Source organism: Rhincodon typus, chromosome 14, assembly GCF_021869965.1.
Source record: "Rhincodon typus isolate 14 chromosome 14, sRhiTyp1.1, whole genome shotgun sequence".
NCBI lineage: Eukaryota > Metazoa > Chordata > Chondrichthyes > Orectolobiformes > Rhincodontidae > Rhincodon > Rhincodon typus.
In genome coordinates this window covers 42,004,096-42,023,409 of record NC_063345.1, presented here as the reverse complement: position 1 = coordinate 42,023,409, position 19,314 = coordinate 42,004,096, and the positions used below count along the sequence as shown (strand labels likewise).

Here is a 19,314-nt window from a genome sequence, read left to right as displayed (position 1 = left end):
AGTTATCATGGGAAAATAAATTAAATTCAAAACCTTTTGAAAAGCAAGTCACAGTTTTCACACCTAGGCCAAGTGCATTAATCTAGAGGGGAAGTCAGAAGTGAGTTTGGCATTTGGAACTTCATCTTTCATGTTATGCATCTGTGACAGCATGGTACAAAATAACAAAAGCCCTTTCACATGGTGTATCTTGGTTGTGTTAGTCAATTTGAAAGTATGTTTTCTTTAGTTTGGTATATTAGTTATCATTAAAAAAAGTTAACTGTATTGAATTTAGCATGTTTGTTAGAGTAAAATATGAAAATTTGTCCAATGCTTAATTCCATTGTTTGCTGGAAAATTCATCCTTTTTAAAGTACTTATTGGTTTCAAAGGAATTTGTGATTAATTCCATACGCATAATGCTCCCCGAACTCTACTACACTTATGAATATTGTGTGAGAACAATGTGTCTGGGACTATTTGACAATTTTTGATAAACATGATCATCCTAAAGGTCATTTAAATATTTTAGAAGTAATATTAATCATTTCAACATGTAAAGTTCAAACACTGACGTAACTAGTTCACCTCACCCATTTATTTGATATGTATATAAATGTATAAATGAGTCCAGGGAGAGAGATTTGATGTGATTTCTGAGAATGAAGCATGGACAGTTTAAACTATTTTAACTAGCAATGAAAGAGTCTTGTTCATTCCACTGTGTGCACATACTATGCTCACTTTTACTGTAGATCGAGCAGTCTATTCATGTCTAGAGAAGTTATGATAAGGGAGTAATAACATGATTCACATTCAAAGTATGCCTGCCCATTCAATTATATTTACATTTAGTTTAAACTATGATCAAAAAGATTACCCAATATATAAACCAAGAATACTCTGATCAACCTCCAGCTAAGTTAAGTTAGTTGTTGTCTCCCAAATTGACTGCATAAATACATGAGAAAGTCACAGACACAAAAACGATGGTTAATCCATTAAACCTGTTCTCATGATGATAGCTGAATATCATGACTAAATATTAGCTCCTACCTCCACCCTCAACTGCCTATAATCTATTGGAAGAAGCAAAAAAGGAGAAAAATGCAGGGGCATGAGGGGCAGCATTTGGGATGGCATGGTGGCTCAGTAGTTAGCATTGCTGCCTCACAGTGCCAGGGACCTGGATTCGATTCCACCTTTGGGTGATTGTCTGTGTGGAGTTTGCACATTCTCCCTGTGTCTGTGTGGGTTTCCTCCCACAGTCAAAAGATGTGCAGGCTAGGTGGATTGGCCATGTTAAATTGCCCATAGTGTTCAGGGATGAGTAGATTAGCGGGTTATGGTGGGATGCTCTGGGGGTTGGTGTGGACCTGTTGGGCTGAAGGGCCTGTTTCCACACAGTAGGGATTCTATGAAAATATACTGGAAAATTCCACTTTTTCGAGGTACCATTTCGTATGAAGACATTGCCAAACATGTACTTCAATTAGACTGGTGCCTGATTATGCTTGGAAATGTCCTGCAGCATTTTACTGTTTGTCTTCCGTAATCAGGCTGACCAGGAAGGCTGCATTTGTGACTAATATCATCAGGAATTGGAGCAACATGGTTCATGCATAAAATTGTAATGTTGTTTTGGGATTGATGAACGGATAACTACAACACCTTCTACACTATGAAGGAATCTCATGACCAGGAATCGTTGCTCCTTCTTAATAAGATCTATGAAGAAAAACATCTGCTCAGTATCAGTACTGTGGCTGTTTATCAATTATAAAAGCTTTCACCAAGTATTAAAATTGCTAGCATTTGAGACACTGCCCCACCAAATTTCAGAAACAACAAAACAAGGTGTGCTTGGCCATGTATTCATCTCCTTACAGAATTCATTATAAGATATAAATATAGATTTGCAAAATGCTTGTCAAAACTCAGTTCCTTTTTCATCACTTGTTGGAGTAACTGGTTTGCAGGTGTTTCTTTGCATGAGCAGATGGTGACCATTTTTAATGGTGGCATCAGTAACACACACTCTGGATCAGGAACTTCTCCCCTTCTTACCACCTTAGTGGAAGGATTTACTGGTTGATTCTGTAAACGTTTTGACATATTATGATCGCACCTTCAAGGATTTGAACTCAGAGCTCTGGTCCAGAAACGCTATCACTGTGCCATGTGACCTCCTCTAAACACACTCAGGCAATTGAAACCAGTGCAGGGGCTACCAATGATAAAATGTTTGCTGTTAAAGCATTGGTCACCAAAAGCTGTGATTTCTGACTCCGTGAAGAATCAATCCAGCTCAGTCTTGAAGATGTGTAGAGTCAATGGGCATTACATTAGCTGGCATTCCAGCAGCTCACTACTTTCTGACGCTAGCATTCTTGAATAAGGACAGAGGGAGAAAACAATGAGGGCTTCCATTCCTGATGGATTTTCAATAGCTCATCTTGGAAAGTATGCATGTTGGATGAAGAATACACAGCTCAGTTCAACATTCTACTGTCACTGAAAGAAAATGTGAAAAAATCGCAAAGTATCTCTCTTAATAGCCGGTGTACAAAGAATTCCTCCAATGTCTACCCCTCGCTTTCTCTGTAACTTTTCCCAACTCTTTCACATCACAGCCTTCCTTCAATTCCAGCCTCTTGTGCAGTGACCATTTGGTTTCCTTAACCAGTGATGGCTGTGTCCTCAGATGCCTGGATTATGAGTTCTGGAATTCCCTTCTAATCTGTCTCCTTCCTCCTTTGAGAAGTTCTGCGTACTGCATACAGTTCTGGTTGCCACATTACCAAAAGGATGTGGATGCTTTGGAGAGGGTGCAGAGGAGATTCACCAGGATGTTGCCTGGTATGGAGGGCGCTAGCTGTGAAGAGAGGTTGAGTAGATTAGGATTATTTACATTAGAAAGACAGAGGTTGAGGGGGACCTGATTGAGGTCTACAAAATATGAGAGGTATAGACAGGGTGGATAGCAAGAAGCTTTTTCCCAGAGTGGGGGACTCAATTACTAGGGGTCACAATTTCAAGGTGAGAGGGGAAAAGTTTAAGGGAGATATGCGTGGAAAGTTCTTTATGCAGAGCGTGGTGGGTGCCTGGAACACGTTGCCGGCGGAGGTGGCAGAGGCGGGCACGATAGCATCGGTTAAGATGTATCGAGACAGATACATGAATGGGCAGGGAGCAGAGGGATACAGATCCTTGGAAAACAGTTGCCAGGTTTAGATAGAGGATCTGGATCTGCGCAGGCTTGGAGGGCCGAAGGGCCTGTTCCTGTGCTGTAATTTTCTTTGTTCTTTGTTCTTGTTCTCAAAACTTCTCTCTTTGACCAAGCTTTTGTCCAGTTGTTCTGAAATCTGCTTATGTAGCATGGTGTCGAATTTTGTCTGAATTCCCCTGTGAAGCACCTTGAGATACTTCATTATGTTGAAGGAATTATATAAACCCAAGTAGTTATTCCACTTCTGCATTATTTTAAAACTTCTGTTAAGTAAAGCACACTGATGGTACCACCAAGAATAGCCATTAGGAAGATGGAGCAAGGAAGGCCCATTAATAGTTAGAGGATGCAATCATTACCTCAACATCTTTCTTTCAGATACACACGTCAGTGTGCTTGGTGTGTGGTATGTCAGGTTAACTCCCTCCCACTGATCACCGCAGTAAAATTTTTTTCAATAAATGTTCCTTCGCTTTAAATAAGCGAGGGTTTTTCTTTTGTCCCCAGTTGAAATTCTCGTAGTTTCCTTCCTCCTTTCGTGAAAATTCGTCATCTTGCTTAGGGTAAAAATTCATTGGGTGCTTGTAGCCAATTCCTCTCTCAAATGACCCTACTTTGTACTTGACATCATTTGCTGGATAAAGCCTGAGAGAGGTCAGTCCGAAGCAGCCCATCTTTAAATTCCTGTTCTTTTAAAATCATGAAGTAGGGAAATACTCGAAAATCCCAGCAGTTAACCTGACAGGCATAAGACACAGCACTCACTGAGCATTAACAGTAGCGGAGTCAGAAGCACGGTCAACCTCGGCTCAATTATTTATCCTGCATGCCAGTTAATCGTGGCAGTGAAACTGTAAGGAGATTTGAAACCGAAACCTTACATCTTCCACCACTACCACTCCCCCACACCCCACCCTGCCGTAAAATCTTTAAAAAGGCTAACGCCCTGCATGAAGAAACCGATGTCAGCTTAAATGTTTCCCTGCGAAGACCATGTCACGTTAATACCAGGCGTGAGGGATTCCCGACATAAAAGCAGCGAGTTCTACTCCCTAGCCTGGAAAATGTGAGAACCAGGGCCCATCTGTTCACTGATCCCAGTGGTGATTCAGTGATCCAGTCGCCTGCAGTCTTTGCAGCAAACGTCAATACGTTTTGTAACAACGAAACCATTGTGAACAAACCGTCCTTTTCTTCCTGTCCTATGGCACTGGAATGAAGCAATCTCATTAACCCTTTGAACACTAGTGTACATTCAATGTATTCACAGAGTGCTGATCGCTACAGACATAGCTGGACGAGATGTCTTTGGTAAGGGAGCTTGAAGTGTAGCCAGTGTTCCTACTCCTGATTGCTATCCGGTGTCCCCTGCTGGACAGTGGATGTATCTGATCATCGACTTAGGGCAGGCCCAGGACCATCTGTCATGCATCTGTGGTCAAATAACTGGCTGACAACAACTTTCCAGTCTAAACCAAAAGAATATCCATTTGGACGAATTACAGGCAGGCTACTACTGTTACTGAAGTAGGAGAAAATTAGCAAAAGCAAACGCAAGCTGCAGAATAGCTCAGAACAAAAATATGGAAACACTGTCTACCTTTATGCCTGAAAATCTGAGATTTAGATTTTACATCATTATTCACAAAGCATTTCACTGGGTTTTCTAAATGTTAAACCAGAAGGGCCTGCTACAAAAGCGACTTGAGCACATTAACATATAAAGATAATAAGAAGAAAATGAGGACATTTGGTACGTCAAGCCCGCACGGACATTCAATAAGATCATGGCTGATCTGTTTGTGTTTTGAATTCCTCATTCCCACCTAACCCCAATAACATTTGATTCCTCTGCTGAACAAAAATTCTATCTACCACTGCCTTTACAGCAATGATCCTAATATCACTGCCTGCTGAGGCAAACAGTCCCAAAATTTCACAACGCCCTTGAGAAAAAAAATTCTCATCTTTATCCTAAAAAATCAATGCCTAATTTTAAAACAGTCCTCTAGTTCCGGCCTCATCCACAAGAGGAAACAGCCTTTCCATCTCCATCCCTGTCAACACCTTTCAGGATCTTATATACCTAATTCAGGTCATCCTCCAATCTTCTAAATTCCAGTGGAAACAAGCCCAGCATGTCTAACCTTTCCTCATAAGTCAATGTAATCATTCCTCCTCTGAACTGCCCCCAACACGTTTATATCTTTCCTTAAATTAGGAGACCAAAACTGTAAATAGTATTTGAGATACGGTGACACCAATCTCCTGTATAACAAAAGTAGAACATCCTCCCTTTTATGTTCAATTCCTCTCATAACAAATGATAGCATCCAATTTGCCTTCTGTACCAGCATACTCATTTTTTTCTGACTCATGCATTCGATCATCTAGGTCCCTCTTTAGCACAGAATTCTGCATTGGGTCTCTATTCAAATAATAGTCTTTTTTATTCTTCCTGCAAAGTGAATAACTTCATATTTTTCCAAACTACATTCCATCTTCCAGATTTTGCCCATTCGTTCAACCTATCCACATCCATCTGCAATCTCCTTATATCTTTATCTCAACAAGTTTTCCTACCTTGTCTTTGTGTCATCTGTGAATTTAGCTTTGGTTTCACTCCCTCACCTAAGTTATGGTTATAAATTTTAAAACATTACAACCCCAGCACAGAGTCCTGTGGAATTCCATTTGCCATGTTCTACCAATCAGCCAGAGATCCCCATTTATGTATATTGTCTGTTTTCTGACAGTCAGCTATAATCTCTTTAATGATTGATTCAATGCCCCATGTCTGATGTCAACTGGCCTAATCTTTCCTGTTTTCCCTCAACAGAGGATTTCCCACTACTACGGTCAACAGGCCCCTTAGCCATGTTCAACCCATCTCCTGCACTTCTGCCCTCACCCTTCCATTCCCTCCCTCCCTCAGTGATGGGGACCCCCGGTCCTCACTTACCATCCCACCAGCAGCCATATCCAAAGGATTATAAACTGCCATTTCTGTCATCTCTAACATGCTGCCATGACCAGACATTCTCCTGCCCTCCCTTGTCAGCCTTCCGTAGGGACCATTACCTCCAGGCCCATTCCCAAAATCTCCTCTCATAGGCAAAGCAGACTGGGTTACTGCTTTGTGGAGCACCTACGTATTGTCTGCAAAAAATAAGTTGCCTGCCATTTCAACACACCACCATGTTCCCACACCAATATTTCTGTTGCAGGCTTGCTGCAGTGTTCCAATGAGCCTTAGAGCAAGCTTGAAGAACAACATCTCATTTTCAGCTTGGGGACCCTGCAGCCTCTAAGACTCAACATCAAGCTCAATAATTTTACAGCCCAATTTTATCCTTTCTGGGCATTTTTTTTTATCCATCCCCACACCTGGTCCTGTTATGACATGGGTTACTTTTAGCACAGTCACCCATTCTCACACACTCCTAGGTGTGTTAACACATTATATGAGTTGCTTTCATTACAGTTTTCCCATTCTCTCCTACTCTTAGCTCTTATTATCATTTATTCAACTTTTCTTCTGTCTTCACCTGCTATCCATAAACTCCCTGTTTATCCATCCCTTTCATATCTCTCTCTCTCTCCTTGGGCTCCATCTCCACCTATCCATTCATCTCTTGTCTTCACCACTCCCAAGCTCAACTTCGCTTCAGTATAAATATCACTTTTCCTAGCAGCTAACAGTTCTGACAAAGAATGACCAGACTCAAAACATTAACTTTGCTTTCTTCTCAGAGATCCTGCTGGCAATTTATGTTTTTGTTTATGATCTCTAGCATCCACAATTCTTTATTTTACTTTCCTGCTTTCTGTCTCCCTCCCTTCTTGATTTATTGGTTAGGTTTGCTACTTACCAATCTGATTGGACCTTTACTGACTTTAGGGAGTTTTGGAAAATTAACATCAATGCATCTTCTACTTCATTAATTACCTCTTAAGGTCCTAGAAAGAATCTATCTAGAGACTTGTCAGTCTGCAAAGTCGATAGATGAGGGAAGGGCTGTGGATGTCATATACATGGACTTCAGTAGGGCGTTTGATAAGGTTCCCCATGGTAGGCTGATGGAGAAATTGAAGTCGCATGGGGTCCAGGGTGTACTTGCTAGATGGATAGAGAACTGGCTGGGCAGAGATTTGTAGTGGAAGGGAGTTTCTCAAAATGAAGAACTGTGACCAGTGGTGTTCCACAGGGATTTGTGTTGGGACCCCTGTTGTTTGTGATATACATATGTATATACATATACATATGATCTGGAGGAAGGTATAGATGGTCTGATTAGCAAGTTTGCAGATGACACTAAGATTGGTGGAGTAGCAGATAGTGAAGGGGACTGTCGGAGAATACAGCAGAATATAGATAGATTGGAGAGTTGGGCGGAGAATTGGCAGATGGAGTTCAAGCCAGGCAAATGGAGGTGATGCATTTTGGAAGATCCAATTCAAGAGCGAACTGTAAGGTAAATGGAAAAGCCCTGGGGAAAATTGATGCACAGAGAGATCTGGGTGTTCAGGTCCATTGTACCCTGAAGGTGGCAACTCAGGTCGATAGAGTGGTCAAGAAGTCATATGGCATGCTTTCATTCATTGGACGGGGTATTGACTACAAGAGTTGGCAGGTCATGTTACAGTTGTATAGGACTTTGGTTCGACCACATTTGGAATACTGCGTACAGTTCTGGTCGCCACATTACCAAAAGGATGTGGATGCTTTGGAGAGGGTGCAGAGGAGGTTCACTAAGATGTTGCCTGGTATGGAGGGCGCTACCTATGAAGAGAGGTTGAGTAGATTAGGATTATTTACATTAGAAAGATGGAGGTTGAGGGGGGACCTGATTGAGGTCTACAAAATCATGAGAGGTATAGACAGGGTGGATAGCAAGAAGCTTTTTCCCAGAGTGGGGGACTCAATTACTAGGGGTCACGATTTCAAGGTGAGAGGGGAAAAGTTTAAGGGAGATATGTGTGGAAAGTTCTTTACGCAGAGGGTGGTGGGTGCCTGGAATGCGTTGCCAGCGGAGGTGGTAGAGGCAGGCACGATAGCGTCATTTAAGATGTATCTAGACAGATACATGAATGGGCAGGGAGCAGAGGGATACAGATCCTTGGAAAATAGGCGACAGGTTTAGATAGAGGATCTGGATCAGCGCAGGCTTGGAGGGCCGAAGGACCTGTTCCTGTGCTGTAATTTTTTTTGTTCTTTGTTCTTTGCAGCAGGTTATGTGGATTGACCATGCTAAATTGCCCATAGTGCCCAGGGATGTGCAGTCTAGGTGGATCGAGAAATGTATGTTTACAGGGATAGGGTAGGGGGTGGGTCTGGGTGGGATGCTTTTTGTCAGGTCAGTGTGGACTCAATGGGTTGGATGGCCTGCTTCCACACTGTAGGGATTCTATGACTTTTAAACTGTATGTAGGTTAAAATCATTCATGATTATTGTCCTTTTACAAAGACCTAATATTTCTTTTTGTCTATTCCCACTAGTGGCTCATTTCCCATACTATTCCTTACCCACACCCAAAGCAACTATACATCTTGATATGAACCAAGGTCATCTCTAAACAAATCCATCATTGATTAATAGTGCTACCCCACCATGTTTATCTAGTTTCCTATTCTTCTTGAATGTCATATACCATTTAATATTCAAGACCCTATACTTGTTATCCCGCAGACACTTATCATAATGACTATCAGTTCATAGTTTAGGCTGCTGTATCAGTGCAGTATTCAAGGAATGTTTCCTCATGGGACCGCAAATGGTGCCAATACACTCTTACGTAGGAGAAAGAGAATTACACTGAACTGGGAATTTCTTCAGTGTTCACCCCCTTTGTTGCCATTACCTTCCTTGCTTAAGTAACCAGTGTTACTGGCAAAGTCATGGCATGGAGCAGGAATAGCTCTGAAGAAAACCCTGGCCCTGGGCATCCTTGCCAATACTTATCTCTTAATATGAACTCATTGATATTTCTGATCAGTCATTGTATATAAATTGGGTGTAATTTCTCCCTTACAACATTAGTTCTGGACAGTTGGAATGTACATGGCTTGAGAAAAATATTGAATAAATGAAAATGCTTCTTTCTTTTTGAGGAAACATTACTTTGATTTATATTTAACTGGGTTCATTTCAAATTTATATTAATTTTATTTTGTCTTGAACATCATATCCATTTGCCAAAACACTGTCACTTTTTAGAATATGTAACCTGTAGGTTGATATGTAGAGGACGTGATTTACTGCAGGATTTCTCCTGCAGGTTCTCCAAAATTTCAATGAAAGAACCAGGGAAATTCTACAAACATTGTGGATTTCTGTGTTTCTGCAGGTCTTCTGCCAAGGTCACAGCCAATGAGGAGAAAATCCACCCTGGACTATTTATATTTTTTAAAAAGGCAATATTGGAAAAGCCAAGTGTTTGGCACTTTAGTTAAAATAAAGCTGCTTGAGTCAAATTATAATTGGAATTTATCATTTTGCCTAAATGTAAAACTGAGGGGTAACTTTGCAAAACCATTATTGCAACTCTATCTCAACCCACATTTCCTATGGATGTGATTACTCATTGACAGTTCTGGATAGCAAAATATCCCTCTGTTCACTGCAAAATTTCATTATTCTTCTTTATTATGCCCTTACTTTTTCTCCAACTTTGCCCTACCATTAGAAAAAGAATGACTCCTGCTGCAATTCCACAGTCTCTGCCAGCCAGCCAATGATTACCTTATCCAAATGACAGCTCTCCATCTTTGAACAAGACAGAAGGGACCAATGGAAGTTGTATTTTGTATCATTGTGTGACATCATAACCAAATCCATTACTGTCCTCCTTTCGTGCTCCGAAATATACACAAACCTCGCAATGGTAAATGCTGAATAGTGATCAATAAAGGCAATTTGGCTGACCTTTGTCATTTAACCTTTAAGTGGTCTTCTCAATTGCAATGCTACCCTAGCAGGGATCAATTCACTCAACACAAATGAGGAATTAAATTTAGCAAGAGGGAAAATTATCTATCAGCATTCCTGATCAATAGCGAGTGATCAAATGACTATCTCCAAAGAACTGCATGTATTCGTTGACGTCACATAAGGACACAAGTTGGCTGAGGTGAAATACAACATAGCCAAACAGAAAGCAAGAAATCTGCAAAAAATTAAAGATATTCAAAGGCTGTCTGCTTTACCTCCTGGAACCTCTTCTCAGTTGTTGTTCATGAATAAATAACAGTGAGTGATTAGGAAGGATGTTTAAGTCAATCATTGAGTCAACATGATATATTAGGCTTGATGACACAATAACTCTTTCCCTGTCTGTCATTTTCCTATATTCATGTTCATACCTTTATGTTTTCCAGCCATTAAGAAAATTGTACTTTTGCACAGGGATAGAGTTAGATGTCATAGCACCTCCCACTGAGCCCATGGGATTTTGACCTCTGCAGAAAGGAAAACTAGATCTTATGGCAGCAATTAATTGTGTTTAATTATAAACCAGCTGCTTGCTTCTGCAGTCTACTCAGCTACATTTAAGAAACAAGGCAATGAAGGGAATACACTATTATGTGAAGGAACAGATGGTCAGGGATGTATTGTTAAGGTGTGTGGTCCCCTTTCTAGCTGACAACTAGCTCAGTACCTTGTTCTCAATAGTAATGTGTCTCTTGCCATCTGCTAAATATGTGAAATTAAAAATATGAAGAGATTGACACCCAAACACTAGAAAATATAACGTAATTTAAATAAATACTATAATATGTAAGATGATTAACAAAGTGCATTCTTATGCATTGACAGTTATGCTTGGAAACAGATTAAGCCATCCAGTTAATTCCATTCAAACAATCCAGATTGTGAAGGGGCTTCACAGAGCAGATACAGAGATGTTGTTTTGTAACATCTAAAACAAGGTACAGTTTCAGGATGAGGGGCAGGGCATATAGCACCAACTGGCAGCCGTTCAAGAAGGCAGCTCACCGCCTTCTCCAGGGCAACTAGGGATGGGCAATAAATGCTGGCCAGCCAGCAAAGCCCACATCCCATGAGTGAATTTTAAGAAAGTTTCTGTAACCTTATTTTGTCATCAATTCCCAATATACCGTTTAACTACAATAACTAATTATCTAGACTGAGTATGCATGTTGTCAATGCCACATAATCTCAAAGGAACATAAAATTCTGACTGAGAGAAGAATAAGCAAGTTGAAACGTGCCTCTGGTTGTGACGGCACTCTGTGAAGCATTCTTACTGCCTACACTTCATAGCTAAGAAACTTTAACCTGCTTTCTCCTTCACTACACTACCAAAGAAATCTTGGGGGTAACTATTACCTTTATTGTCAGCAAATGGAGAATTATTTAACCTTTTCACACACTTCAATCTCCTTTTCAGATCAAAGTCTATCAGGTTGTAATTCACTATCACTTGTACCTTGCCCAGTGATAGATAGAAGGTCAAAAGGTAAAACTATTCACGTTGGGTCGATTCTTGTCAAGGTGGCTTTGGTGGATAATCCTTAAATCAGGGCAATCTGTCTCTGCTTTTTCGGATTTTGTTGCAATCAGGAAGCTTAAACTCTGCAAACTGGGCTCCTGAAATCTTAAGGATCAAGAACCCATCTCCAAGAGCTGCTCGCCAATTGCAGCCATCCACCAGGGTCACCTTGACCCCAACATCCCTTTGTTTTGCTTGAGTGTTATGTCCATGATTCTTCCTCAGAATACATGCAGTCTCTGCAGTAGCTATTGGTCCTGAAAAGCCCTAACGGGTTTCATGATATGTTGCTGTGCTATTTGAGCTTTAAAAGCACAACTCTTCTCAATATCAACAAAAAGTACAAAGCAGAATCTTCCTGCCAGACAAAATGTCATAGCTCTGTTACAAACACAGTTTGACCAAAATAGGTTTCTTGAGGGAATAATTTCAGGCATCTATTGAACATTGCCCGTGATTGCTATAGCCCTCCTTTTGCCCTCACCAGATTTAGGAAAACATTTATTTAAACAGAGTGGCACTTTCATTCTGTTTGCAAGAATGAAGCGGTGTGAAAAAAGACTTAAATCGCAAAACATCACAGTGTTTAATCTGTTGCTTGGTATACATCCTTACGTGAAAGCTGACAACATAAGAAAGAAAAAATGTATAAATGTTAAATATATGACTGGCCTGGAGGAAAGAATGCAAAGTGTTCTCTTTCTTTTTAATCACACTCAGCATAAAACATCAGGTCCATAAGTGGATTCAGAACCTGATATGAAAATGACAATAATGGGAATTGGCAACATCATCACAAATGTGAGCCTTTTTCTATTCAATAATTATTTCAAAGGCTCCACTCCAATTGAATGTAGCCAGGTATTTTCCTCAAAGAACCAGCCAGCAACATTCTTCAGACTTCAAGACACATTTACTTTTAAGTCTGAAATTAACCATAAATAAATGTGACTTATGTAATGGCTCACCTCAATACTGGAAGAACTGACAGAAGATCCTTTATATAAAAGAAAGGCATGGAAGCGAATAATGGTAAAAGGAAGGGAACGGACCTGGAAACAACAATCAGAACAAGTGAAATATGTCAAGGTCAAGCAAAGTTTAGACAATAAACATATTCAGCTCAGTCGAAACTTCAGAGATTCTAAATCCTCCCCTATATCATTCAGTTGCCACCTCCACACTAAGAGATGAGGGCTAAAGACTAAAGGGTAAACAAGTTACTTGTTCTTAAGTACAGAAATGCAGGGAACATCTCCTGCATTTGAATGTGCAAGTCTCTGGTATACCGAATTTTAAATTGTAGCTTTCAGTATCATCAAACTGTTAAGTTGCAGATACATATACATCTGAGACTTTTTAGCCAGTTGTCAAGAAAGTAGCATCAAAGATCAAGCACTACATCACCAGTAATAAGTCTTGGGTAAGTCTTTGAAAGGCATATTATTAGGTTCCATGTTCAGGTTGTGCACTACCATGACCTTGGCTGATTATCCCCAGTAATCCAAAATATAAACCAATTTTTTGACTTTATTAATAGATTACACACAAGGATAGGCAGGCATATGTGATGACCTTGCACTTTGATGATAATTTTGTAGCAAAACTGATCATAAATCTTGACTTGGGTTGGTAAAGTGTTATTTCCTGACATGTGAACATCACTAACAAGGCCAACATGTGATGCCAATCCCTAGTTGTACTGGAGAAGGTGGTGGTGAGTTGTTTTCTCAAATTGAGGTAGACCATTTAGTGTAAGTCCATCCACTGTGCTATTAAGGGACAGGATCCTGACCTGGCAATGCAACTTATTCTTTATTGCCCTCTCAAATGATCTAGCAGTCCGGTCCATTGTATCTGACCACCACAAAGTCAGATAAAAAGAAGGAAATCAGACAGACAACTCAGAATCGTAAAAGGTACCGGAAACAACAAGAGTACACACAGCCTTGTTAATCCTGCAAAGCCTCCCCTTACTAGGATCTGGAGGCTTAAGCCAAAATTGGGAGAGCAGTCTCACGGACTAGCCAAACATCAGTCTGACATACTTATTCTCATGGAAACGTACCTTACAGACAGTGCCTCATCATTACTATCATTGTATCAACAGGACAGACCCATCAGCATTGGTGGTGGCACCTGGGCTTCCTCAACATTGACTTTGGACCTCATTGCATCAGGTCAAACATGGGTAAGGAAACTGCCTGCTGATTACCACCTCCCACCTGCTCTCAGCTGATGAATCATTTGAACACTATTCGCATGCCAAGCAGCTTAATCAATATGTGATAGACAGGGCTAAGGAATTCTACAACCAATGGATCAGATCTAAGCTCTGTACTCCTATTATATTCAGTCACTAATGGTGGTGGACAATTAAACAGCCCACTGGAGTAGGAGCCTTCGCGTCCTCAGTGATTTTGGTGGAGTTGCGGTGGGTCTGTGGTGGCAAACACTTCAGCACAAAAGTCAGGGCTGAAGCATTTATAAGTATTTTGAGCCACAAGTGCCGAATGGATGATCCCTTTCAGGCTTCTCATGAGGTTCCCAGCATCACGGATGGCAGCCTTTAGCTGATTCAATTCTCTGCACTTGATATAATGAAATGGCTGCGAGCATTGATACTGCACAAGCAATAGGCACCAACAAGGTGCCAGCAATAGTACTAAAAACTTACGATCCAGAACTCATTGAACCCTAAACCAAGCTACACCCCAGTCATCTACTTGACAATGTAGAAAGTTGCCGAGGTAAATTCAAACCTACTACTCTGCTCTCAATCATCAGTAAAAATGACAGTAGGAGTTGCTGACAGCATTTACTGAGCAATAACTTACTCACTCATGCTCGGATTGGATTTCGCCAGGGCCACTCAACTCCTGACCTCATTACAGCCTTGGTCCAGACATAGATAAAACAGGTGAAATCAAGAGAGGAAGTGAGGATGACTGCCCCAATGTCAAAGCAGCATTTGGCTGAGTGTAGCATCAAGGAATCCAAGCAAAACTGGAGTGAATGGGATTCGGGGGGAAAATACTGATCTGGTTGAATTCATAGTTGGTACAAAGGAAGATGGTTGTGGTTATTGGAGATCAGTCATCACACGTGCCAGACAATGACCATCTCTAACAAGACAGAATCTAACCGTCATCTCTTGACATTCAATGGCATTATCAACATCCTGGAGTTACCATTTACCATAAATTGAATTGGACCAGTCGTATAAATACTGTGGCTACAACAGCAGGTGAAAGATTGGGTATTCTGTGAAGAAACACACCTTCTGAGTCCTCAAAGTCTGTCCACCAACTACAAGGCATAAGTCAGAAGTGTGATGAAATACTCCCTACTTGCCTGGATGAGTGCAGCTGTAACAACACTCAAGAAGCTTGACACCATCCAGGACAAAGCAGCCTGCTTGACTGGCATGCCATCTTACACTTTCAATAATCACTTCTTCTACCACAAAGCGCTAGTAGATGTATTACAACAACTCATCAAGTGTCCTTCAACAATACGTTCCAAACCAGCAACTTCTACCATCTAGAAGAAAAAGCGTAGTACATTAATGGGAACACCATGTGCAAGTTCTTCTTTATGCACACCAGCCTGATCTGAAGCTATGTTGTTGTTCCTTTACTGCACTGGGACTAAACTCCCTCTTGGACAGCAGTGTGGGTGAAAAGAAACACAGAAAATGTTTGTGAGCTTTGAAAGTGTTCAGTTCTGAGGAGCCATACTGGACTTGAAATGTTAACACTGTTTCTCTCTCCACTGATGCTGCCAAACCTGCTGGGTTTCTCCAGTACTTGATGTATTTGTTTCAGATTTCCAGCATCCATTCTATTTTGTTTTCATAGCAGTGTAGGTGTGTTTATACCACACGGACCGTAACAGCTCAAGAAGGCAGGTCACCACCACTTTCTCACACAAACTGCAAATGATTTTTCAAAAAGTGAAGCATTGACAATGGTGTTCCAAATGAGACTGCATTGTGGCCTATAGGGGAATATTCAGCTAATGACCTTTCCACGTGTTGCAAATCTATTTCATTATACAATCTTTTCAAATGCAGTTGGACTTGTCGCCAACATCAACCATGTTGCAATGGTAAAAAACCCATTAGATATAGCAAGTAAGGGCACATCTATGAGAAGGGACTATTAGAAGTCAATGCAGGACTGAGGGTTTTGTACGCATGCACACAGTATACAAAACAAGGTAAATTAACTTATAGTGGTGTTGTGGGTATCACAGAGACATGGCTGCAAGGGGGTCAGGACTGGGAATTAAATATCCAAGGATACGCATTCTATCAAAAGGACAAATTAGCAGAGGAGGCTGGGTTACCTTGTTAGCAAGAAATGAAATTAGAATGATAGCAAGGAGTGATAGAGAGTTGGAAGGCATAGAATCTGTGTGGATAGAATTGAGGAACTGCAAAGCAAAAAGTGCTGATGGAAGTTACGCACAGGCCTTCAAGCAGTTGTCAGGATGTGGGGGAAAAAATAAATTAATAGGTAGAAAAGGCATAAAAGAAAGGCTCTATTACAATAATCATGGAGGACTTCAATATGCAAAGACTGGGAAAATCATTTTGGTAGCGGAACCCAAGAAGGGAAATTTGTGGAATGTCTGCAAGATCAGTTTTTGGAGCAGCTTGTGATGGACCCCATGAGGGAACAGGCAATTCTGAATTTAGTGATGTGTGATAAGGTGAAGGAACCCCTAGGAGTCAGTGACCACAGCATGATAGAATTCACCCTGCACTTTGACAGGGAGAAGATAGAATCAATTGTAATGATATTACAATTGAGTAAAGTTAACTACAAAGACATGAGGGAAGAGCTGGCCAGAGTTGATTGGAAAGGGAGCCTAGCAGGGAAGACAGTGGAGCAGCAATGGCAGGAGTATCTAGGGGTAATTTGGGAGGAACAGCAAAAATTGATCCCAAGGAAGAAGAAACATACAGAGGGGAATAGGAGGAAACCATGGCTGATAAGGGAAGTCAGGGACAGCAAAAAACCAAAAGCAAAACCATACAATGTGGTGAAGAATAGTGGGAAGCCCGAGGATTAGGAAGTCTTTAAAAGCCAGGAGAACACAACTATAAAAGCAATAAGGGGTAGAAGATGAAATATGAGGGTAAGCTAGCTAGTAATATGAAATAAGATTGCAAGAGTTTGTTTAGATAAAAAGTAAGGGAGAGACAAGAGTGGACATTAGACCACCAGAAAACAAAGCTGGAAAAGTGGCAATGGGGAACAAAGAAATAGCAGAGGAACTGAATATGTACTTTGCATCAGTATTTACAGTCGAAGACACCAACAGCATACCAGCACTTCAGGAGAGATAGGGGATCGGTGAATGTAGTGACCATAACTAAGGAGAAGATGCTGAGGAAACTGAAAGGTCTAAAGGTGGATAAATCACTCGGACCAGATGGACTACACCCAAAAGATGTGAAGGAGATAGCTGAGGAGATTGTCGAGTTATTGGTCGTGATCTTTCAGGCATCGCTAGAGTCAGAGGGTCCCAGAGGACTGAAAAATAGCTAATGTAACACCCCTGTTTAAGAAGGCAGGGAGGCAGAAGATAGGAAATTATAGGCTGGGTAGCCTGACCACCATCATTGGTAAGATTTTAGAGTCCATTATTAAGGATGAGATAGTAGAGTACTTGGAAGTGCATGGTAAGATTGGGCTGAATCGACATGGCTTTGTCAAGATGAGGTCATGCCTGACAAATCCGTTAGAATTTTTGACGTGGTAACAAGCAAGTTAGACAAAGGAGAGCCATTGGTTGAGATCTGTTTGGATTTCCAGAAGGCCTTTGACGAGGTGCTGCACAGGAGTCTGCTAAATAATTTAAGAGCCCATGGTGTTAGGGGGCAAGGTATTGACATGGGTAGAGGATTGGCTGATTGGCAGTGGTGTTAAAGCGATCTTTTTCAGGATGGCAGCCAGTGACCACTGGGGTTCCACAGGAGTTAGTTTTGGGACCACAACTATTCATGTTATACATTAGTGACCTGAATGAAGGAACTGGGAGCATTTTTGGTGAGTTTGCAGATGACACAAAGATGGGTGGAGGAACAGGTAGTGTTGAGGAAGTACAGAGGCTGCATAAGGACTTGAACAGGATAGGCAAGTGCGCAAAGAAGTGGCAAATGGAATACAATGTGGGAAAGTGTCACATTATATATTGTCGTACGAAGATTAGAGGTGTAGACTATTTACTAAATGGGGAAAGGCTTTGGAAATCTGAAGCACAAAGGGACTTAGGAATCCTTGTTCGGGATTCTCTTAACATTAACATGTAGGTTCAGTTGGCATTTAGGAAGGCAAATGCAATGTTAGCATTCCTTTCAAGAAGGTTAACATACAAGATCAGAGAGGTACTGTTGAGGATGTACAAGGCTCTGATCAGACTGCCTTTGAAATATTGTGAGCAGTTTTGGGTCCCATATCTAAGGAAGGATGTGTTAGCCTTGGATGGGGTCCAGAAGAGGTTTACAAGAATGAGGGGGAGTCTCATCAAAACTTACAGAATACTGAGTAGCCTGGATAGAGTGGACATGGAGAAGATATTTTCACCTAGGACCCATGGACACAGCCTCAGAGTGAAGGGATGATCCTTTACAACTTAGATGAGGAGAGATTTCTTTGGAGTGGTGAATCTGTGAAACTCATTGTCACTGAAGGCTATGGAGGCCAAGTCACTGAGTGTATTTAAGACAAAGATTGATACATTCTCGATTAGCAAGGGGATCGGGCATTATAGGGAGAAGGTAAGAGAATGGGATTTAGAAATTTATCAGCTGTGATCGAATGTGAGAGCAGACACCATGGGCTGAAGGGCTTAATTCTGCTCCTATATCTTATGCTGTTATTCACCGTTCTAGTTTCAGTATGGTACAAATTGTTATTGGGTCATTGCATTCATACATGCAACAGTTAATGTTGAATTTAGACAAGAGGTCTCATGACCATCCATTACAACTTCATCGAAAGGTTCACAAAAATCCCACAAGTAACAATGTAAACTGACTTTCCTTGGAGTTTCTGCAGATTTTCCAGTAAAGCTACAGTGAAAGATTGGGGGAGCCTGAAAAGCTGACAAGAGTTTTGATTAAAGGGGACATTACAGCTTGGACTTATCCTACCTTCCTCTGACATGATGCACGTGCACTGACCTGCAGAAGTCACCAGATGACAATGAAGAATAAAAAACTAATTCGATTTTCCTCTCCCTGACTCTGAAGATGGGATGGCCAATTGTGTCATCTCAAGAAATGTTTCAATTTAGCACAGATTAAGGATCAAACATGTACTTTGTAAGACAAAGTACCAAACTGAACAGTGCACTTAGCATTTGACTCTGTGATTGCAAAGGGCTACTAATAGACAAACCTCTTCTTTATTTGGCAGAACATGACAGTTCCATGTAGCAGGCACCAATCCCTGCCTCCCACTGCTCTAACTGTACCTTCTGCGTGGTTCACGTTCCATCTTATGCCAGTTCCTTGACAAGTGTGGGAAAAGGAAATGCTGACTGAAAATCCCTGGTCCTATTCTCTATTCCGTCTC

The 19,314-nt window shown here is 41.1% G+C and overlaps 1 long non-coding RNA gene across 3 annotated transcripts in view; it reads right to left on the bottom strand.

Moving 5' to 3' along the window:
* LOC125484836 overlaps positions 1–19,314 on the bottom strand; it is a 68,729-nt gene that overhangs the window by 17,459 nt on the left and 31,956 nt on the right. For all 3 annotated transcript variants that reach the window (XR_007263662.1, XR_007263661.1, XR_007263660.1), the window contains exon 2: positions 12,694–12,777. This is a non-coding gene — a long non-coding RNA (uncharacterized LOC125484836). The remainder of the gene's footprint in view (positions 1–12,693; positions 12,778–19,314) is intronic.